The sequence below is a fragment of the Mesocricetus auratus genome, unplaced genomic scaffold, assembly GCF_017639785.1.
Source record: "Mesocricetus auratus isolate SY011 unplaced genomic scaffold, BCM_Maur_2.0 Super-Scaffold_15014, whole genome shotgun sequence".
NCBI lineage: Eukaryota > Metazoa > Chordata > Mammalia > Rodentia > Cricetidae > Mesocricetus > Mesocricetus auratus.
Genome location: NW_024429186.1, coordinates 15,215,368 through 15,223,106, shown reverse-complemented (window position 1 = coordinate 15,223,106; position 7,739 = coordinate 15,215,368). Strand labels below are relative to the sequence as shown.

General features: G+C 46.5%; 1 long non-coding RNA gene across 3 annotated transcripts; it reads right to left on the bottom strand.

The window, feature by feature from the left end:
• Window positions 1–899: 899 nt before the first annotated feature.
• On the bottom strand, window positions 900–4,722 carry LOC121139456. 3 transcript variants are annotated; one of them, XR_005876410.1, is made up of 4 exons: window positions 4,352–4,722; window positions 2,209–2,275; window positions 1,620–2,102; window positions 900–1,164 (listed from the first exon to the last, which is right to left on the bottom strand). It is a non-coding gene; the product is annotated as an uncharacterized LOC121139456 (long non-coding RNA). The 3 variants fall into 3 exon arrangements; XR_005876411.1 differs by having other exon boundaries at window positions 4,409–4,722; XR_005876412.1 differs by having other exon boundaries at window positions 4,505–4,722.
• Window positions 4,723–7,739: the final 3,017 nt, after the last annotated feature.

Sequence of the window (7,739 nt, the reverse complement as noted above, 5' to 3'; positions counted from 1 at the left end):
CACAGACAAAGGTGAGATCTTGCTGTCCAGGAACCAGCCCAGATCTGTGGTTCCATCCCCGTGATGTTTTTGAGACAAATCACCCACCCTAGATTCCTTTCTGGGGACAAGAGTGGATGTTTACACAGATCTCTGCCTCACCCTAGCCCCACCTCTGAGGTGTAGGCTGAGAGTCTGCAGCTCAGCTGGCCCCAGTCCAGGATCTGGGAGATCCTGAGCCTGAATTCTAGGACCCAGGGACTGAAGACCATACGTGTCATGTGGCTGAGGAAACTATGCCTTGCCCTGGTTTACCCATCTTGATATTGGGTAACACGGAGCTGCATTAATTTGCCTGCGTAGCCCATCTCTTGGAAGTCTTGATGTCAGTCATTTTCACTTAGGATAATACAACCCAAGCCTGTGTTACCTGGCATGCTAGCCAGGACAAGATTCTAGGATGAGAGAAAAGCAGAGGGTGTAAGATCAGAATTCTTGGAAATCATAATATGGAAGAAAAGTTCAAACTGAAATAAAATATCACTAATTTAATATTTCACTACACTTTGAGGTAAGACCACCAGTTGGAGTTCAGCATTATGAACACACACACACACACACACACACACACATCCCCCCACATTCACACACACATTCTTCTACATAAATGCACATACACACATATACATATACACATACATTTACACACATACACATCATACACACACATACACAACACATACAAATACCAGACACACACAGATTTACATTACTCATACATCCCCACATACATATACATACACACACACACACACACACACACACACACACACACACACTTCTTAGCACTCCATGAGGATGGGGCTATTACTTCCTTATACAGATTGGAAGACTGAGGTTACTTAGAGAGATATCTGTTGAATATTTTTACCTATTGCACAGCTACTGAGGAGAATTCACTCTTCTATGATTTCCAGAATATAAAATTCAACAATTAAATGTGGGGGCAGGATGGAGACATGGCTCTGTGGCTCATAGAACTTGCTCATCTTGCAGAGGACCTGAGCTTGATTCCCAGCACAAACATAATGGCTCACACTTGCCAAGAATTTCCATTCCAGGGAACTCTGGACTCTTCTGGACTCTGGTCAACAGGTATATGGTACACAGACAGGCAAATAGCTCCTATACATAAATAAAATAAATAAAATCCTTTTTAAGTCTTAGAGGAGAACGTTTGGGAGACGTTGAAAAAAATCCCGAGTGTCCTCACACTGCCTATAAAGCCCCAGGCACCAGTCCCATCTACAGCCTCATCCTGGTGGGTGTACAGCCTGCAGGGGGTTACAAGAAAGTGCCACATTCCACTCTCCATTCCAACAGTAGTCCACTTTCCTCTTAGGAGGCCACCCATCATCCCCCTCTACTGACCTCTTGTCCCCCCTTCCTTCCATAGTGGCAGAATGAGAGCTGATGTATGAATTAGGGATCTAATGTGTTGGTCAACCTGACATGTGTAGGGTGAAGCAAAGGAACTCAAGGCCACCTCCCCGGGGATATCACAGACTCGGGAAAACAAAGGCACTGTTGCTATGCCTGAGGTCCAGTCAGACCCCTCAGACACCCCAGTGGGGCGATACCTTGGTCGCCTAGGCAAGCCAAGAGTTTTTCTTGAGGAGGTTGTGCCTGCCCGTCAGTGTGAAGTCTGAGCAAGGCGACTGCAGGAAGAAGAGTCCTTGTCAAAGCCACAGGAAGTACAGGATCCCTGAGGCCTCAAAAGGTATTCCATGTACCCGTAAATTCCATGGGAGCAAGGCTGGGAAGGAGCCAGGTAGAAAATGCCAGGAGAGCAGAGCTAGGCCAGATTCCCAGCAAGGGGACACCCATGGTGCTCATGGCCTTTGGAAGGGCAAGCAGTGGGGGTCGGGTTGTCCTGTGACACTGAGTGGCCAGCAGTCGGAGCCGGTTGACTCTTCGCCGATCGTGTTGAGCCGCCTCACCCAGGCCACCACACGTCTCTAGTGTCTCACCGTTTCCACTTATTTAATGGGCGATATAATTGAAGTACCTTCCTTGTCCCCTCCAGCAAATAGTTAGCAATCCTGTCAAAGGCCATGGCCCATCTGAAGGAAGCAAATTAAAAATAATTAGTAATGATCACAGTAACAGCAATAATAATTAATTATTATAGTAACAATGAGATTGAGAGGGTGAGCTAGCTCTACTTACCCAAGTGACACACTTCATCCTGTCCACATACTCCTGCAACAATTTTGTGTGTGTGTGTTCAGTAGTCCTGTGGAGAGACAATTACATTCTATCCAATCAATGGGATGTATGCTGTGTCTAGCAATAGCAATGGCAACAGCAAGAAGCCAGTTTGGGGTCTGTGTATAATTAGGCAGCACTGACCATCTTCTAGATGACCCCTGACTATTTTTTGAGCTGCAAGGAAGAGATGGATGGAAAAGCTTATTTCTGTGAGCCTCGGGCCAGAGGAGGAATCATCAGAGGCACTCATCCCACAGGAATGCTCTATGCACCCCCTAAAGGACCCTGAAGACAGAGCCAGCAGCTGTACAGGAATGAGGACTCTTGAGCAGGGTGTGGTGGTACATCCTGTGACCCCAGCCAGCACTCAGAGGGGCAGAGGCAGGAGGATTGTGAATTTGAAGCTATCCTGGGTTACATAGTGAGTGCACACACACACACTATCTTAATCTTCCACCCTCTCACCCCAGTCAAAAAAAGAAGAAAGAAAGAAGGAAGGAAGGAAAACTCTACAAGCAGTCATCCCAGGGGTGAAGGAAAACTTCATTCCTCCACATTTTCTCCTGCAGAGGCAATGGTAACAGGCAGAAGCAAACCAAGCTGTCACTGAGAAGTAGGTCACCTCTGCCTGTGAAGATGTGACCAGAGATAACTCTATTTGCTGGCACTAGACAGTCATTCTGCAGGGGACAGACTGCCATGAGACTCTGAGACAAAGTAGAGGAAACTTTTGAAGAAAAACTATACTCCCTGAAAACTAAGATGCAACTGACTTACATCAGAAAGGAAACCAAAGGTGGCAGGGATTTGAGACATGGAGGAGGGATTTTGGTTTTAGGAAGAATGCAGGACAGAGGAAGGGAGGGGTGGGGGAAGAGAGTTTCATCTGGAGTCAGGAATCACATAGGCTCTGCTACTGCTCTGTCCCAGATGTGTGTTCTTCTGCTAGTGACTCAAGACCTTGATTTCTTCACTTAAGAAATTGGGGGAAGTCTTCAGAAGATAATGGCTATGAAAGAGCAGTCATTTATTCACATTGAGGATGAATTTTGATTTTTTTAATACTGGTTTATTTTTATTTATGTATATGTCTGTCTTCATGTGTGCAGATGCCTTTGGAGGCCAGAAGGTGGCGTCTGATTCCATGAAGTGGGAGTTACAGGTGGTTATGAGCTGCCCATTGTGGGTGCTGGGAACTGAACCCAGGACCATTACTCAGAGAGAAGATCTTAAACACTGAGCCATCTCTCCAGCCCAGGAGAACTTTTTTTTAAAAAGAAAAGCATCTGGGTATGTAATGCAAGACTTTAATCCCATCTCCCAGCACTTCAACACCAGCCTTATCTACATAGTGAGCTCTAGGCCAGCCAGGTCTACACAAGGAGACCAATGGTGAGGCAGAGGGACTATAGGTGCCTTAGCCGCTGAGAGAGCACAAGGGTGATGGAGACACACAGGACAGCTCAAGTGGACAAGAGGCCATATTCACCATGTGTGACAATCTCCGGCAAAACTATTTAAACAGCCGGCATGGGTGCGTGCAGAAGCAACTTGAAGTCAGAGAGCAAAGGGGGCAGGCAACAGGAAGACGGAAGCCAACCCTTGTGCGTCATGTTTGCAACCCATCTGTAGGTATCTGAAGACTCCCTTGAAAGTGTGTGTTTTCAGCCGGCATGCCATCTAAGTCCCGGCAGAATCTAGGTCACTGTTGTACCTTCACATCAGAGGTGTCCTCTACAACAAAGACGGAAGGAAACCAGTAATTCTCTGCCCGGCTCTGTGACCTTCAAAGTAGGGGACTGATATGGAGGCATGTTCTCAGCTAGCCCATGATAGCCTACAGACAAGAATGACCAGGATAACCTCAACCTCTGATGCCTAGAGTGCTGGAGTTGCAGGCTTGGACTGAAACACCCCATGGCCACTGAGCTGGCTGCTTGTTTTTGTCGTGATCCTTGTCATGTAGAATTTTAATGACCATTTCAGGACAACTCTGATGATGGAATCGCTTGCTTGTGGGCAGTGACTGCAAAAGGCTGGAGTCCAGAAAGCTGAGTGTTTGCACACACATTACCATATCACCGCCCTATACCCTCCTCACCTCCCAGCCATGGCTGCCTCCACCCAGCACACTATGGCAGCCTTCAGCATGCCAGACCTGGGAGGCTGGTAGCTTCCACAGTCACGCGGTTTGAGTTGGATGCCAGAGCAGAAGGTGGGTAGGCTCAGCCAGGCCCTGGTAGCAGTGACTCACATGCCAGTGATGACTGAAAGGAAGGGAGAGTGGCGTTCGGAATCCACGGGGAAAGAACAGGCTGGCAAGGCTGGGTGAGCTTGGGTTCTTAGACGTCAGCTCTAAAGGGCTCACTTTGGGAACTGGGGGCAGAGTAGAGCCTCAGATATCCGAGTCTGTGCTGGGGTCCAGGCCTGGGGTCTCTAGGTAGGACCAGATATTCTCAGAGTCAGAGATAGTACAGGGTTGAGGCAATTATGATGAGTGGGGTGATGGTTGGTGGTTACAGAAAGGCCAGCGGTGATTATGATGTGAGGGTCTCTGTGACAGAGGAGTGTCCAGGGAAGGAATCCAGTATGATAGGACATCAGGATAGAGTGAGAAAAGCAGAAGCTAGGCCTCATGACTGAGGAATCAGGTGATTTGTGGGTGGGTTTCCTTGGCTCTAGCCTACCCCTGTCACAAGTGTGTTAGAGTCAGTTCTCATCCATGAGATACAGGCTGGTAACAGCAGTATCCAGGGAGCCTCAGTCGTCTGAGCAGGCTGGAAAGGTTTCCTGGAGAAATCATACTCAAGCAAAATCCTGTGGAGAGGGCAGTCTCCACACGACCTCCCTTGGGAAGGGCCTGCTGGATGTGTCCACACAGTCTCACCTCTATCCCCGAGGTTAATCTGCACCAGAGCTCCCACTGAGTCCATATTGCAGGTAGAATGAGAACCAGGTGATGAGCTTCCAGGGCAATTAGATAACCTGCCTCAAAAGTTAAGGTGGAGACTGATGGTGGAAGATACCAGCACCAAGCCCAGCTTCCACACCCATGCACACTCACCTACTCACACCCTCATGCACGTGTGCACACACAGACAACGCACGTATATATATACACTATAAACACAGAGAGAGTGAGAGAGAGAGAGAGAGAGAGAGAGAGAGAGAGAGAGAGAGAGAGATGCTTGGAAGCTGTTTTCGCTTTTACTGATAATAGCAGAGTGACATTTACTCATAAATAGCTTCCTAGGATTTTTGTGAGATTTGGGGTTTTTTTGGTTTGTTTGTTTGCCTGTGTTCCTTAAATCAGAGAGGCACTTGATACATACCTGTTGAATGAATGAATGAATGAGTAATTGTTGTTGCTTTCAGGACACTGTCCTGACTGCCTATGAAAGAAAATCCAAATTTGTTGGATAGCAGCAGCAATAAACACTGAAGTGGCCATGACACCGCTCATGATTCTGGTTCCTTCAGCCCTCACTGGCTCCACCTCTTCCATCTTTCCACTCTGGAAGGAAGGGAAGAACCTTTGTTCTTCGCCTCTGACAAGCTCTGGGCCTTGGGTCTGAAGTATTTGATTCTTTTCCACCTGAGACGTTATTTTTCAGCCTCCTCTAGATGGCAGTGAGGATAATAGAAGCAATGGTGGTGACTATGGTAGTGACTGATGATGGCTGGTGATGGTGATGATGGTGATGGAGGAGATGGTGGTGGTGATGGTGACAATGATGATGATAATGACAGCTGACATGTTGATAGTTATGGTAGCGAAAATAGCAGTGAAGGAGGTGGCAATAGTGACAATGGTGGTGATAATGATATTTTAGATGGTGATAACCATAGTGATTAAGATACTAACGCTGAAAAAAAAAGATACTAACGCTGATGGTGATGGCAATGATTGTGATGATAGTGATGGAGATGATTATAGCAATGGTGATGGTGGTGGTGGTGGTGGCAGCGATAGTGGTGATGGTAATGATGGTAGCTATGGTGATGGCTATAGTCATGATAACGATTATTAATGAGGTGATAGTGACAATGACAGTCATGGTAGCTGTGGTGGTGATGGTGGTGATAAAGGTGATGGTCCTAGTAGTAATTATGATGATGATGATGACAATGAAGGTATCGATAATGACGACAATGGTGTTGGGAGCGGTAGTAGTGACAGTGATTGCCATAGCTGTGAAGATGATGGTGGTGGTGATGCTATTGGTGATAATAGTGCTGATGGTAGAGACAGTGCGAGGGGCGTGGTATTGATGGTGGAAATGATGATGGTGGCCACAGTAGTCGTGATGACGCTGGGGCAATGATATCGATACTGGTAGTGGTGTGATAGCAGTGGTGGTCATAGCTCTAACGCTTGTGATGATGGGGCTGATGTTAACAACTAAACAGAAATTCACCCAAATAATAATTTTATCTCAATATCATGTGGTCAAAAGATCAAGTACTACATTCTAAACTCTCTCCACATTCTAAATTTTGAACACTTTTCAATCTTTATAGACTCTGTCTTAGCCTATTCTTGGTCATCTATCCCTGACTGACAATAGAGGGTTTGAAGGTCACCTTTGGCAGATGGATGAGGAGAAATGGTAGAACATTCCAGAGAAGGACAGGGCATTAAGAGGGTGCTCAGGTACCTAAAATAGTTATTTTTAACAATTCACTACAATTCATTCATTTATTCATCCATTCATTCATCCATTAATTCATTCAGCTACCCAACCGCTTTCTACTTTTCATTGACTAACGCCCCTGTGCCTCTGGCACTGTAGACCATAGTACTAACAAAGGCCCCCCCATATCTCTCCAGGGGCAACACAAGATCCCATCTTGTATCTGGGTTCCAGCGACAAAAATATCTATACCTTATAGTGTGTTGACTTAGATAATTAGGTATCCTAACCTGGAAATGTAACAAATCAAAGAAATCAGAGAGGGAGAGAGAGAGAGAGAGAGAGAGAGAGAGAGAGAGAGAGAGAGAGAGAGAGAGAGAGAGAGAGAGAGAGAGAGAGAGAGAGAGACCTCTCAAGGGAGCTGGGAGCTTTCTTTTTAATAGATGGGGTTTAATTCTATAGCCCAGAATTTTCTTTCTCCTGCCTCAACCTGAGTGTTGGAACTCTAGTATATACCAGGCTGGCTTTTCAAATGAACTCTTAGTACAGTGACACTGTTTTAGGCTTGGGCCTTGAGAAAGGCAGGAGGGCAGAGAAAAACATTCAAGTGGAATCCTGCTGGGCAGAATTATTTCTGGGGCCTGAAAAGTCACAGAACATGAGCTAGAGTTCTGTTGCTCAGTAGAGGCAGGCCAGCAGGGACAGAAAACTGTGCGAACTCCAGGATGAGGCCGGCTGCTTCCATTTCTAATCTTAAGGACAAAATGTTCCATCAGCTCTGTTTTCCAGCCTGGAGGGTGACAATGAGAACCAGCAGGAGTTGCTTCTGAAGACAAAACTCATCTGCTTCTAAAG